This window comes from Leptonychotes weddellii, chromosome 2, assembly GCF_054177405.1.
Source record: "Leptonychotes weddellii isolate Sample4059 chromosome 2, ASM5417740v2, whole genome shotgun sequence".
NCBI lineage: Eukaryota > Metazoa > Chordata > Mammalia > Carnivora > Phocidae > Leptonychotes > Leptonychotes weddellii.
In genome coordinates, this window is record NC_138370.1 from 172,131,029 (window position 1) to 172,145,727 (window position 14,699).

General features: G+C 49.9%; 1 protein-coding gene across 3 annotated transcripts in view; it reads left to right on the forward strand.

The window, feature by feature from the left end:
- The first annotated feature begins 360 nt into the window (after positions 1-360).
- The window catches only part of ZNF518B (zinc finger protein 518B), a 22,127-nt gene continuing 7,788 nt past the window's right edge, over positions 361-14,699 (forward strand). For 2 of the 3 annotated variants that reach the window (XM_081812609.1, XM_081812611.1), the window contains exon 1: positions 4,870-5,011. The gene's annotated coding sequence lies outside the window, so the exon portion shown is untranslated. Of the gene's footprint in view, positions 762-4,869; positions 5,012-14,699 lie in introns of those variants that run through there. The other variant, XM_081812610.1, reaches the window with a different exon arrangement.

Consider the following 14,699-nt stretch of genomic DNA (forward strand, 5'->3'; position numbering starts at 1 on the left):
TGTGCATCAGCCCTGCAGAGGGAGCCAGCGTGGAGAAGCACAGGAATGAGAAGTGAGGAAGGGGCGCTGTGGGAGGTCAGGTCGTATAGGACTGGAGGGTCCTGCAAGGATCTTCAGCTGGGGAGTGACTCCATCCCATTTGCTTTGTGGAAGGAGCACTCTGGCTGCTTCAGCATGGAAGCGGGGAGGTGAGGCGGAAGGCTATCATCGCAGCCTAGAACAATCTGCCTCGAAGGGCCAGGTGTTCCCCCCGCCCCCATCCTCTCTCAACACACAGGCGTCCACTGCATGCGGCGAGAACGCAGCCAGGGCCACCAGGGACCTGAGTTAGAGTACACCCCACCCGAATTCCCCTACCTTGTTCCGCGGATCCCGCGCTGGGATGCCGAAGCCGTGTCCGATTTCGGTGAACGTTCTAAACGCTCTTCTCCCTTTTTTGCACTCTCTTTTGTACCTCCCTCGGGAACCTCTTCAGGGACGGCCCTGTCCTAGTCAGGCTTTGGCTACCCCGGGTCCAAGCAAGCGACGCTGGCGGCTCAGGCCAGCTTGGTCCTGGAAGCCGGGTCTGCTCCGGGCCTGGCATATGCTAACCCTGGCGCGTCAGCGATGAACAAAATAGCCGTGACACGGACACGGGCGCTGGTGGAACTTACAGCCCAGAGGCGGGGACGCACATTTACTTGTCAGTCTAGGAAAATGTGAAGAGTGGGAGGCTGTGAATCATCAGGAGCCACTTTGACCCCCCGCTTCTGGATCCCCAGGTAGGCATTTGCCTTTGGTTAAATACCAACTTTGCAAACGCCGCTTGCGAGCGCGCACGCGGCTGGGCCGGGAGTCTCGCCAGCGGGACGCGTCCAGCCCCCGCCGATCCCGCGGCCTAGGAGAAACAAAAACAAAGCAGCACATCTCGAAGAAGCGAGTCGGAGGCGGGGGGGCGCGCCGCGGGCTGGGGGTGCCCAGGTTGCTGTGCCAGCCGCCAGGTGAGCGCAGAACTGCCCGCGCCGGGTAGAGCTCTACAAGCGCGGAACCCGCAGGGCCGGCCGCGCAGCGACGCCACAGGCCTCCCGCGGTACTACAGCCCCCGCGCTCGCGGCGGAAGGGGGTGCGCGGGGAGGCGTAGAGGCTGCCTCGAGTGGCTCTACCGGCCGCGCATGCCCGGTGCGCTGCTCCCGGCTCCGGCTGCCCTACCGCGCGGTCCCGCGGGGCTCCAGAGGCGGCTGAGCAGGGCGGGTGCTCCCCGCAGTGCTGGGGAAAAACGCAGCGCCGCCAGGTGGCACAGCGTGTCCGGAACCCGAGCCTAGTCTCAGGCGCGCTCCTCCGCCCCCTTTTGAGTCGATAAAAGCATCTCAGAGACCGGCAGTAACTTGCCCAAGGCCACACAGCCCGTACCAAAGAGTAACGGGATTGGGATTCGGACTCTGCAGCCTCCACCCCCTGCGTTCCAGGAATGGGAGGAGCACTGAATTTGAGTATTTTGGTAGTCCTAAACGACCTTGGGGAACCTGAACAAAGAGGCCTTTTCCCCCTCTTTCACAGGTGAGCAAACAAAAGCTCAAAGAAGTTACTAGACATTCCTGAAATATTTTTAACAAACAAACAAAAAAAGCCACTTCCTAGGGTCTCCTGTTTACGCAGTCTTGAAATGCCTGAGATTTACATGTCTTTGCCCGCCTCCGTTTCCCCCCACCCCCCACCCCCCCACTCCCGCAACTAGCCCAAAGATCCAGACCTGGTTGTTAGAGACCTGGCCCTTTTCTGAGGCACACTGAGGTCAAGTCCCTTCCTCCGCGAGCCACAGGGTCCTCACTGGCAGAATCGCCATAAATGACTAACTAAGATCACGATGTGTTAAGTGCCCAGGATGATCTAGAGCTGCAGCCCTTCCTTCTCTCCTTCAAACATGCGCAACTCTGCGCATCTCAGGGTCTTTGCACATGCTCTTTTGTGTGAAGCTCTCTTCCACCTTCCCATGCTGAATCCTACTCATGGCTTAGAGCTCATCTTCAAAGTCCCCTTCACTGAGCCTTTTTGATCATCCTTTCTCTTGCTTTGCACTCCCTTCCACACCACACTACCCAGTTTTTCCTCTCTGACCGCTAGCCCTCCCTAATATTAATTATATATTCCATTAATTGCCTGAGGTCCACCACCCCCAACAACAAGAATGCTCCCTGAAGAAGCCTGATTTTGTTCCTCGAGTACTCTATCCTCAGCACCTAGCTTCCTTGTGTCTGCACTAAATAGGTACTCAGTAAATGTTTGTTGAATGAATAAGTAAATGAATGGACATCTCCCAACCCTTATACTCAATGACTGGTTTGGTTCACATGTCTTCCCGCCTCTCTCCTATTCATTAGGCCATCATATCTGGCAGCGTGTATTAGTTTCTTAGGGCTGCTGTAACAAACAGAAATTTATTGTCTCACAGTTCTGGAGGCTAGAAGTGTAAAAATCAAGGTGTCAGCAGGGTCATCCTCCCTGGGAACGCTATAGGGAGAGATTCTTGCCTTTCCCAGTTTCTGACAGCCCCAGGTGTTCCTTTGCTTGTGGCAACATAACCCCACATTAGGCTTGTCTTTGCATGGCCTTTTCTCCCTGTGTTTCTCTGTGTCTTCACATGGCATTCGCCTCTCTGAATTTCTTCTTTTTTAAGGACACCAATCACATTGGATTAGGGCCCACCTAATGTCCTCATTTTAACTATGTCTGCAAAGACCCTATTTCCAGATAAGGTCACATCCACAGGTGTGAATCTGCATTTACATTCACTGGGGATTAGGACTTTAACATATCTTTTGTAGGGACATAATTCAACCTATAACAGAGATGATCTATGGAACACTGAAAAAGGATTTAGGCAAACTAATCAGGATGGGGAAGAAGACACAAGGGCAGCTGTAAATGTTGGACATGTGCCCTGGTTGAAGGTCCAGGTGAAGCCTCCCTGCTTAAAGAGGGCACAATATGTCAACTTTAAGGGTTTCAGTGGGAGTGGTCTCTATTCCTTCTTGGCCCTTTTCCAAGCTGGAAACACCCCCACTTCCGGACCCTCCACAAAGCATTTTATCTGACTGAATGTGGGCTTCTGAGAAATGTAAATCTGTCGGGGACTGTGCTAAGCTTTGACCTGCTTTCTCTTGTTTAATGTAGACAGTTGTGACCTGTGAGCTAGGTCCTATTGTTTGCTGAATTTTACATGAGAAGCTGAGGTTCAGACAGGTTAGGGAGCAGGCTCACAGCTTCTTCGTGCCTGAGCTGGGATTTATAACCGGCTCTATCGAACTCCAGAAAAATTGCCAGGAAAGCCAGAGGTACTCTTCCATCAATTCCGTGTGACTCAAGAGGGCAGAATTGCAATGCATGAGTGGAAGTTACGAGAGGCAACGATTCAGCTACATTTTAGGAAAAATACTCTAATGCTTAGACTTCTGATTCTCCAATACTTAGAATTAACAGTTTTTCCTGATTTAGCTGCTTCTGCTACTAGCGATTTCTAGGCAGGGCCCAGTTTAGATTCTCAGTGTCCTTCCCAAGCCCACCCCACTTTTGAGGGAGATGGAACTCTTTGTACATAAATGGGTTTTTCTGAGAATAGGTCCACTAGATTTTCTGAGCCATAGGAGATAGAGGACTAAGTGGAGGCTCCCTTATGAGGAATGAAGGTCGGGCCTTGCAGCAAAGAGCAGGAGAAAGAAACTGCTGCTGGTGGTCGGTCCCTGGGTTGACATTCTCTCTGCCCAGTCTTGCTATTTCAGTGGTGGGCATTTCTGCCTCTCTGCTGGCCCTGTGGCTGACACTGTCTTCCTGAACTCCACTTCTCCGTGTTGAAGACCTTCCCTCAGCTCTGCATCTCCTCCCTGCTTCTGGCCAATGTCCACGCACCCTGACCTCTGGCCTCCAACAGGAAGGTGTTGGAAACTAGCCGTGCTCCTTCCGGAGATCTGAAATAAACTTTCAGCTGTTATTCCTGGAGAAACTGCGCGTCCGGGTGACGCTGCTCCCTGCCATAGTCTGCCGTTCCTAGGGAGCACTTTAATTTTGTAGGGAGCAGCATCTGAGTCACTGATTATTGGGACTGGCCCCCTTCTCTACTCAGAGAAGGGTCTATTCTAGGTACACTTTCTTTCCGGAAGGTCAAAAGCGCGCGTATGTTGGGAGTGCAGCGAGGTTCCCAGAAAATGGTGTTGGGAGTCCAAGTAGCAGGAACAAACACTGGCATTAAATGAGCTCACACCATCTCCAGACTCTCCCAACAATCACTGTTTCGCCTGGTCCTCAACAACCACCTACGTGATAGATGAGACTCTGGGCTTCAAGTACCGTCTTCCCCACCTTTAGTAATGGCAAGGAACTCCGAGCCTCAGAGAGGTCAAGCGATCAGCGGACTTCTTCGCCCAAGGTCCTGAAGCTAGCATGCAAAAAAAGAGTCCGGGAGAGTCGGGATTCGAACCCGACCCTAGGCCATGTCATTCACTGCCGCTTTCAAAAGAGGAAGAATGTGGAGGCTGAAGAGCTGAGCTCCTTCCCTCACTCGCTGCTGGACTTCAACCTCCACGCGGGCAGGGAGCTACTGCGCCCTAGGCTTGCACCCAGCACTGGCACACAGCGGGCGCTCACGAACGGTCCTCCCGGGAGACAATGGAAGGAGATCGGTTCCCCTTTTGCAGGAGACTCCTCAGCTTGCGGGCACCCAGGCGGAGCAGGGCCACTGCATGCAGTGGGTGTGGACGAGCTGGATCGAGCTCGGAGCCCAGCAGCCGGACCGAGACGCGTCTCGGGCTCCCGGGGGCGCGAAGACCCGGCGGGAGCAGGCGCAGCCTTGGGGACTACCGGCGCCGGCCGCGCCGCAGCCGAGCCTCCGCGCCGCACTGCGCACGCGCGGCGCCGGCCCGACTCCGCCCCCCCGAGTAGGGACCTACAGCGGGCGCGGCGGCGGCGGCGGCGGCGGAGGCGGTGGCCTGCGGCCGGCGGTGTAGACGCCCCTTCCCGGGAGCCGGGATCCGCCGGCCGGGTGAGTGGCTGAGCCGGAGGGCGAGGGCCCCGGGTTCGCGAGCGGGACAGGCGGGCCGGGACGCCGAGGGGGTGCGGGGGCCGCGCGGAGCGGCGGGGGGCCTGACGAGGCGGCGCCGGGGCGGGACGGGGTGGGCAGTCCGGGGCCGGGTCGTGCGGGCCGCGGCCCCGCGTGCCGCGCGGCCGGCCAAACGGCCGGCGTCGTGCGGCGAAGGCCCCGAGGGGGGCCGGGGGCGGGGCGGGGGCTTCGGGCCGGGGGTTGCCCAGACCCCCGGGCCGGGGCGGCGGCGGGGTGCGGGCCCTTTGTGCCGCCGCTGCGGGCTGCGGGGCCGCCGGTGTGGAGCCGCCGAGCCGGCCTCCTCCGCCCGCCCCCAGCGTTTTAAATGATGCATCTCCTGCGAGGATTTCTACCGGTCGGCTCCGAGCAGGAAGTGTCGTCAGGAGGCCATTTTTAAAGCCTCCTGCGGGCCTCGGAGGTAAGCGTTGACGTGGTGTGACTCTCCGTAGTTAGAGGAGAGCCCGCGGCCCCGCCACGGCCGGGCCGGGCCCGGCGGACCACGCAGTAAGCCCCTGCGCCCGCGCCTCCCGTCCTAGCACCACGTTGTTAGATGCGGACTCGCCTTGGATACCGTGTACCATCGGTGTGAGAGTGCCAACAATAAACTTGAAAACCGGACTGGCATTGTGTTTCCTTGGGAGTTTCGCGGCGTGTGCCCCGGGAAGGGCTTGTCCACGGAGGACCTGTGCATCTTTTGTGGGAGAGGGGAGTCAGGGGAGGGTGGACGGTGAAGGTTTGACTTGCTCCGTTGCTGACCTCCCCATCCCAGCTGCCCTTTCTGTCTTGCGATCTGGGGTTGTTGGGCAGTTTCAGGCAGGGTGCAAAAAAGTGAATATTTCTTCACCGGAAAGGGAAACCAAAGGAGAGAAAGAAAGAGAACACTTAAGTCCCTCTATGTAATGTACCGCATTAAAATAACAATGACTTAAAAGCTAGGATAATGAACAATTAGCCTAACGTTAAACAAGTTAAAAAGTGAAATAGCACTTTGTCCTGTTTTTGAAAGTGTACACGGCTAAACTGTAATGTTGTGTTACAGCCTTTAAGGATTAATATCTAAGTTCAGAATTGAAGCCACCAAGAGTAAGACAGCCGTGGTCTCCAGGAGCTTGCAGTGCTTTCTTAGAGGAAAGGAGAGAGAATAGGAATGTATGTCTTAATCTTTCTCTGAGTCATGGATGCAAAGTTCAGCCCAGCCAGTGATGTGTGTACACAGCAGGAGCTACTGGTGGAGGGTTCTCGAAGCCCAGCAAATAGTTGTTCAGAAACCAGTATCATATAGTCTCTTCAGAATACAAGGAGAATGGTAGGCTGTTTTAATTGCTTGATATCCATGTTCTCTTTCACCTAGGACGCACTCTAAAATTATTTTTTATCCTAGATGTAATGTAGCCTTGAAAAATAACCCTTTTGTATGTATCCGGTTTTGTTATGCTGATAACATTCATTAGAAATGCATTTTGGAAAACGGACAAAGGAGGGCATTATTTTATTGAGCCTCCTCCCTGATACTATGTCAAAGTAATGTCGATTTTTTAAAAATTCATTGATACCAATGTAAAAAAAAAACAATGCCGTGATCTCCCCTGGTGTATTTGTCTTTAAGTAAGGGGATCCGGGTCAGTTTTTTGGGCAAGAGGAAGAACAAAGAACATTTTTATGGTTGTTGCCATGAAGGCTGACATTTCATTCATTCACTCATTTATTCATTCATTCCTTCAAGCAGTATGTACTGAATGCCCCCTGTGCCAAGTCCTGTCCTGTTGACTGATAAACAAGGTCCTCACAGTGAGGCTTCCCAGTCCTGATTGTTCTCAAGCTGCCTGGGGTAGACTGCATTTTCTTTGTTCACGAATGCCAACCCAGCCAATTGCAATTTCCAGAATCCATCCTTGGAATGAAGGGTCCAGAGACTGTGTAATCCAGATGTTCTCATCATGGAGTGGGGGTGGCGAGGCAACAGAATCACCTGGGAAGAATTGTAAACCGCATGCCCCAGCCCATCTCAGGAAAAGGGCAATCTGATTTATTAGGTCACCTGAGTCCTAGGAAACCTTTTCTTCTGTTTTATTTTAAGCTCCTGTGTTACCTTGCCACACATCCTTGCTTGAGAAGTATCTTGGGGCTCATTCTCCTTATTTTCTAGAAGAAAATTCCTGGGGCAGCCTAGGCTGCAAGACCCAGGACTTATAGCCAAGGGCCTGGCTTCTGCAGGGCATTTTGTGCAGTGCCTGGCAGCCTCGCAGGGCCCTGAATGTAGAAGCCTATGCCTGGGTCTGCAGGTGTGAGGCCAGATGGGGCTTGGTGCCTGAGAAGGACAAGGTCCAAAATAAGGAAGAGCCCTGGAACTTGCCACGCTTTTGACTCCTCTGCAGCTCGACAGCACCGGGCAGGAAGTAAGAACAGTATTTGAGTGACAGTAGATGCTGTGACTTCAGTTGACAGTCTCGCACAGCCCGCTAGCAGAAAGCAAAAGAATTTAGGTTAGATGCCAGCTGACCAGTTCCATGACCTGGGAAAAGACACAGCCTCTCCAGCTCTGTCACCTTAGAAGCAGCAGATAATTGAAGGTGCACTTTGAGGACTATTGAGGTAACGTATGAATGTGCCTCGGCACCCCATCCACCTGACTTCAGTCACAACGGTCCAGGATTGCCACACCCAGCCAGCCACGGAGAGCATCCTGATCAGGCCACTGGTACGGCATTTACTGCTTCACTGAGACCACCCATTTATGACTGCTCTCCATCTCCCATTCCACTCTTGAAAGACTGCCTGTGGGAGGTGTGGGGGTAAAACAGTCCTGGTTTATGCTCATTGTACTCGCACCCTGCCAGGCACCGTGCCTGGAACATTTTACGTTTCCGAGAATCTGTAAAGTGTTACTGCCCTTATACACTACGGAGAGTATCAGTGATGACATTTCCAAGGTCAAATGCCTAAGCAAGGGTTGGACCCAGAGTCCGCTTGCCCAGTCACCCCACTACCCTCCAAGGCAGTGGCCTTGCCCCCCTTTCCAGCACCCTTGCCTGGGATGGGTATATAAAAGATTGCACAACAATGTTCATAATATTCTTGCCATTCCCACACATTCCTCTGCACTTATAACGTCAGGTAGTGGTTCTTAACCTTGGCTGTGCATTAGATTTATCTGGAAAGCTTTTAAAACTCCCAAAGCCACCCACACACACAGTGGGGCCCAGGCATCTTTATTTTTAAAGCTTTCCAAGAAATCCTAGTGTGCAGTAAGGTGAACATCCCAGCGACCTCCTTCAAAACTAAGTTTAACATCCTGGGCATATTATGACAAGTTGGTCACCCTAATGCAGCCAAGGTTAATAACCACTGGTGTAGTGGGAGATATTTCTTCTGTGTTTGATTATACTTTTTATTAAACCGTTAATCCATTTCATCTGCAAAATTTGGTTTTTCTTTAAGCCAAAAGGTGGGGAGGAAATACAAAAATATATGTGTCCTTCATTTTTGTCACCTTTAGAGACCTGAAATCCCTAGGTGTGTGTTCAGTAATACACAATTTTGTAATGTTGCTTGTAATCCTTCCTTGTTTTTTACCTTGTATTTTTTTTTAATGCTAACACAAGTATAATTTCCCCTATGTAATAACTTACTTTGTTTTCTGATATAGTCTCAGTTAAAGAGCTTCACAGTGTCAAGTCTGTCTCCAAATAACTCCTTTGTAGATGGGGCTGTGGAGGAGATCCTGGCCTCCAGCCCCCTGAGGACCTCCTGCTGCGAGTCCTTTATCTCATCTGGCTGATTTGTTAAGCTAAGAGTTTCTGCTTCTCAGGAGTTTCTCCGGATTCTTCTACATTCAAAGGAGTCTTAAAAAACAGGTTGATTTATTTCTTAACAGAGCATGTACTGTTTGCCAAGCATAAGGTTACCTGCTGTCTGCATGTACCTCTTCCTCACATCAGCATGGAAATTAGGCATTATCATTCCCACTTTACAAGTGAGAAAACTCAGGTTCAGGGGAGGTTAACAGATCCAGAATTGTACAGCTATTGTGTCCAAAACCTAGGTTTTAAACCTTGTTCTTGATCTCCCAAGGTCATTGTCTTTTCTACTCTTACACTTTTCCCCTAGAAAGCAAAGGAATCAGAACAGAGGCTTTCTTGTCCAGCCTTCTTGCCCCATTCTGTGGCCCAAGTGTTACATTTGGTTTCAGAAGGAAATCTAGAATCCCAAAAGCGGTACATTTGTCAGCAACATTTGGAAGTATTTTTTGTCATTCAGGGGCCACCAATTCGCACTTCAGTTATTTAGAAGTGCAAGGTCATTTGGCAAAAAGAAAATAATCCTTAGTTGGTGTTTTTCTTCCTGTAGAACTACGTACCCGTTCAGTTCAGTTCTGATTCTTTGTAATGGTCTGAAAGAGTTCTTGCTGAGTGACCTACCAGCTTTTTCCTAAATACCATTTTACCTGGGCAGCGATAGCACTTTACAGGCCTAATGTTACCTTTTTTTTTTTTTTTTTTTCCCTGATCAGGTATTACTTGTCTACATGCTGCTGGGCGCTTTGAGGTCGAATGCTTTAAAATTTTGCTTGCTGGGAAACATTTCTTAGACCAGTGTTTGCTGTAACTAGACAAAAGGAACAGAGAAAAATCCTTGAGCACCCGTGCTGCAGGCTGAGTGCTCTGCATATGTTTTCTGGTTTGGCTCTCGTTACCTTTTAAGTCTGACAATCCTGAAGCCGGTTTCCTTGCCTGACAATGAGCAGAGGGAATCACTTGCCTAAGGAACCAACAGATAGGGACCAAATCAGAGTTTGAGCTGCAAACCTTCCAACTCCATTGCCTTCGCTCTTCATGGGTACTGCATCTCCTCCCCCCCACCCCGGTCCTGGCAGTGGATGTGGCAGAAGCCACATGGAAGGATTTCTGGAGAGAGCACTGGAATCTGCTCCTCCATACAAAAGTGATGATGCAGTCAGTCGACTACTACTGACTTGGGGGCATCTCTCACGAACAAAAACTAGGTGATGATGCACGTAGAGCGCCTGTGATGCACTAGGCTAGCCACTTCTCACATTAACATCCAGCCTGTAAATGTTCATTCACTTACAGGGATATTTCACAGTTCAGCTGGGCTTGGAGAGGAGCAAGGAATTCAGTAACTAGCTCCTACATAAACCTAGGTTGTAGGGGATGCTCTTGTATGTGGTTCAAGTGTCTTTTCATGTTAGTCAGTTTGCCACTCAGGTTAGGTGATGGTCTTGACCCCAGAGGTAACTTGTGTTTTAGGCTTTACAACCCAGTAACTGCAACTGGAATCATGACGTGAGATTCAGTGTATATTCTGGAAAGAGCAGTTGCTAGGCAGTGAAGAAGCATGTATTTTAGCCCCTTTGACTATTCATGTGATTGGCATGATTTCTTTCTCTATTTTCTTTTTTTAGTAGTTTACGATGTGTAACTTACCTAAGCACTCTACGTCACATTGTCACGTGATCTTCATGACGTGCCTGTGACGTAGGTACTGTTAACTGTCTGTTTTACCAGTGAGGATGCAGACAGTTGGCCCCAGCTCACACACCTAGAAAGGTATGGCCCTGGGATTTCAACCCCGGTAATACGATTCCGGAGTCTGTAGCTTTAAATCGTGTTACTACTTATTTCTCTTCTAATCTTGCTGAGCGTTTGACGTTTTCAGTATTTAGAAATCCGATGCTTCCATCTTTTTTTTTTAATTTTTATTATGTTATGTTAGTCACCATACAATACATCATTAGTTTTTGATGTGGTGATCCATGATCCATTGTTTTCATATAACACCCAGTGCTCCATGCAGTACGTGCCCTCCTTTAATAGAAGTTGTACAACCCTCATGGTTTTTATAGGCCCCAGTGTCACTGACCTGGTGTCTGACAAACTTAGTCTTTTTCTCCCTCTGTCCACGTAATAAATATAAGAAACCAGGGCAAGTGAGCTCAAAGTCAAAAGGAAAAGCCAGCAGCAGGGCATGCTGCATGGCCTTTCCCGAGGAAGAGACAAGACTCAGGAAGCACATTTGTGTGTGTCAGTCATCTTTGGCTGATCCTGTAGATAATTCTGCATTAAAAAGCTCATTGCATGCTGTGAAAAAACAGACAACTTAATATTCATTGGACACTTTATTTCTTGTGTCCAGGGTTAATAATACTAAGTATTTTCTGTGCTTTTGAGAACCCTGCTAAGTTACTTTTTTAAAAAAAGTAAGTTTCTAGTCCTAGGAGGTGAAATGCAGAGGTTTTGGAATAGAGGCATGAGTTTGAAAGGTAGGTCAACACCGAAACTGATGTTAACAGCAGTTTACTGAGTGCCCTTCCAGTGTCAGGCACGCACCACCTTTTATCACCTCACATAAGCCTAGGTTAGTTATCAGACCCCTGGGCAGCGGTTTGCCAAGAGGACCCAGCTTCCCAGGTGCTTGGACCTTACGTGAGCCAGACAGAGCAAGTTGCATGGAGGGAGTGGGCTCTCGAGCCGGTCGCTCGGGTGCACCTGCAGCAGTCTCAGATGGGCTCACATGCGGTACCAGCAGCAAAGGACCTTAGTTCTTCCCTGCCATTCACCGCGTCCGTTCACTCCTGTCATGGGGCCTGCTCAGGTCTTTTCCCCCCTACAATTAGCCACACACGTTACAAAGGCCAAAGAGAACATTACTTGTTTTGAAGAAGCCTGACATCTTTGTCACCTGGACTGAGGAAGTGCTGGTGTAGAAGCAGTGCATTATCTTGAGAATGGTTTAGAACCCAGGAAGACAGTTGGAAACAGGTGACCATAATTCGAACGTGGCCTAGATGTCTTGCCTCCCATTAAACACATTTGCTGATCACAGCTTTGCACTTCCTACTGGCACTTGCTCCTAAGGAATCTTAATTCAGAATAACTGGCGAGATAGTTTTATGGAAACACCTCTGAGCGGACTGCACTCTTTCGCCGCTGTAGCTGGCTTGATGCATTCCCTGGGGACTTTCCTCCATCAGGATGCTCTCCACTTCTTGCCAAATATGTGATCTTACCATCCAGTCTATCTGGGATTTCAAGTTTTCGGCTTTAGGAGGAATGACGCCTCCCAAGTTTTAAGAGGACTTGGAAAGAAAATGGCAAAACTGCTTTATATAAATTTTGAAGAATCCTGGAGGCTGGGAAAGGTGCTGGAAAACTAAAAATGCACAGTTGGAATCCTGGTTTGGGTGAGTCTTCAAATGGAGGAATCTCACCGCAAGATTCTTGAGAATTTCTTAGGATTAACATGTAAGATGTTGAAGCAGTTGGTAAGCACATTGTGCCAGGCAAGTGAGTTACTTTCTTCTTTCCTCTCCTCTCTGCCCTCCCTTCTTCCTCCTGTCTTTTTGCCCCCCTCCCTCTGTAGTTAGCAGGATTATGGGGCTGATAGATAGCAGATGTGGTATCAACTGCTATGCAGATCTTTGGAATTGAGAACCGAGGACTAAATGAGAGAAAAGGTGTGCAGGTTTATAATGGGTCTATCAAGAGGGATGAGGATGTTTGTAGACCCATTCGCATCTGCTTGAGATTACCTGAGTAATAGCTTAGTAATAGTAATAGTTTCCCCTCTCTACACCCTCCTGAGTGTACGGACTGATACTGGGTTTTGCTCACTGCCCTGCAGCACTCAGTGCCTGACACATAATAGACGCTCAGTAAGATGTTGAAGGAATCAGTATTTGTCTACCTAATATTGCCAGTGCATTATTGACTTCTTACATTTGTGAAAGCAGATGGAGTGAATGAGAGCTGGGAATCCAAGCTAATCTCGCTTGAGATTACCTGAGTAATAGCAGAAGTTCTGCTTCTATAAGTTCTGGTACTAGTCGTGTCCCTGGGGTCTCCCTTCACTAAATCCAGTTTACAGCTCTGGAAAATGAAATGCATGTGAGCTATGAGTGACTCCTGAAACTTCCACCTGTTGTGTATACGAGGAGTGCAGTGGGAAATGGAAGTCCTTGTCTTTGCCCATGCTTACCAGTTTACTTGTCCTGCCCTCTTCACAGTCCCCTTGCATAGGTATGTGTTCGAGCACCAAGGACAGAGGGAGCACCTTGTGACCCCAGGGGCCTCTGCCCACTTGCTGCGAGTCTGATTGAGTCCTAGATGCCACCAGGGTTCAGCTGCTTTTGAGAGGAGGCAGCTATCTTTTGCAAAAGCAAAACAGGGAAAGACAACACTGCCAAAGAAAACAAAGCCTGTTGTCAAACATGGTATGTTCTTACGGTCCTTTCAAAAAATGCTTGTAAAGAGCAGGTTTTATGCTGGACCTGAATATGCAATAATTACTTCTCTTGACCCTACGGTAGGACCTTCTGCTTCCCCAGGTTGGCCCTTCAGACTGACTTTGCATGGCTCTTGGCCTGTGAGCAGTGCTAGAACGAAGCTGCAAATTCCCCCTCATGTTGCTGCTCATCATTGAACAGACACTCACTGGGTACCTCTGTCTGCCCCTTGACGCTTAGAAGCACCGTAAAACTTCAGAAGTGCTCTCTTACACTCTCGAGTGTTTTAGTCATCATGGCAGCTCTGTGGGAGAGGTTGGATAAGTGTCCTTCATTCTAATTGCCAGATGAAAACACTGAGGCTCAGAAGCCTTCAGTGGTTTTTAGAAGGTCATAAAATAAAGCCTTTTTAGCAGATCCCCAACTAGAATTTTGTCTGGCTCCTAGTTCTTGTATGTTCTGGAGAAAAGAGCGTGTACTTAAAAGTAACTATTTAAAAAAACAGGTAACTATTTTTATAGAAGGTGTCATCATCGTTACCCATATTGTGGCACTTGCTGTAGGGACATTCACGCCTCTGCCACCGCCTCTCACCTCAGCCCCCTGCGCTGCCATTCACACTCACAGACGCTTGTCTCTCTGGCAGCTGGGGGCTCTGTCAGGATATAAATCACCACAGGCCACGTCACTGCCCCGTCTCCGCCTCAGGTGCAGGAAAAGCCACATCCTTACGACTCTGTGCTAGAACATTCCTTGACCAGCGCCCCCGCTGCCTCTGACCATATCACCCTCTCCTTCCTCTCCTTGCTCAGTCCCCTCCATTCTCCGCCTCCTTGCCATTCCTCAGGTGCTGCAGGCCCACATCCCACAGACCTTTGCCTTCCTCTGCCTGAAACTCCCTTCTCCCCGACAGCCGCAGTACCTGCTGCCTGGCTGCCCCAGGTCTCTGCTCAGACGTCAGCTTCACGGGAGGCCTGCCTGACTCCACGCCTCCACGTGCCATCACATACTTACTCCCTGTCCCCCTGGCCTTGCTTTATGGTATATTTTTATCAATTACTTATCACCACCCAAGAAATAAATATATTGCCTGTTGCCCCTCTCTACACGCTCCTGAGTGTACGGACTGATACTGGGTTTTGCTCACTGCCCTGCAGCACTCAGTGCCTGACACATAAAAGACGCTCAATACAATGTCCACAATAGCCAAACTGTGGAAAGAGCCAAGATGTCCATCGACAGATGACTGGATAAAGAAGATGTGGTATATATATACAATGGAATATTATGCAGCCATCAAAAGGAATGAGATCTTGCCATTTGCAACGACGTGGATGGAACTGGAGGGTATTATGTTGAGTGAAATAAGTCAAACAGAGAAAGACATGT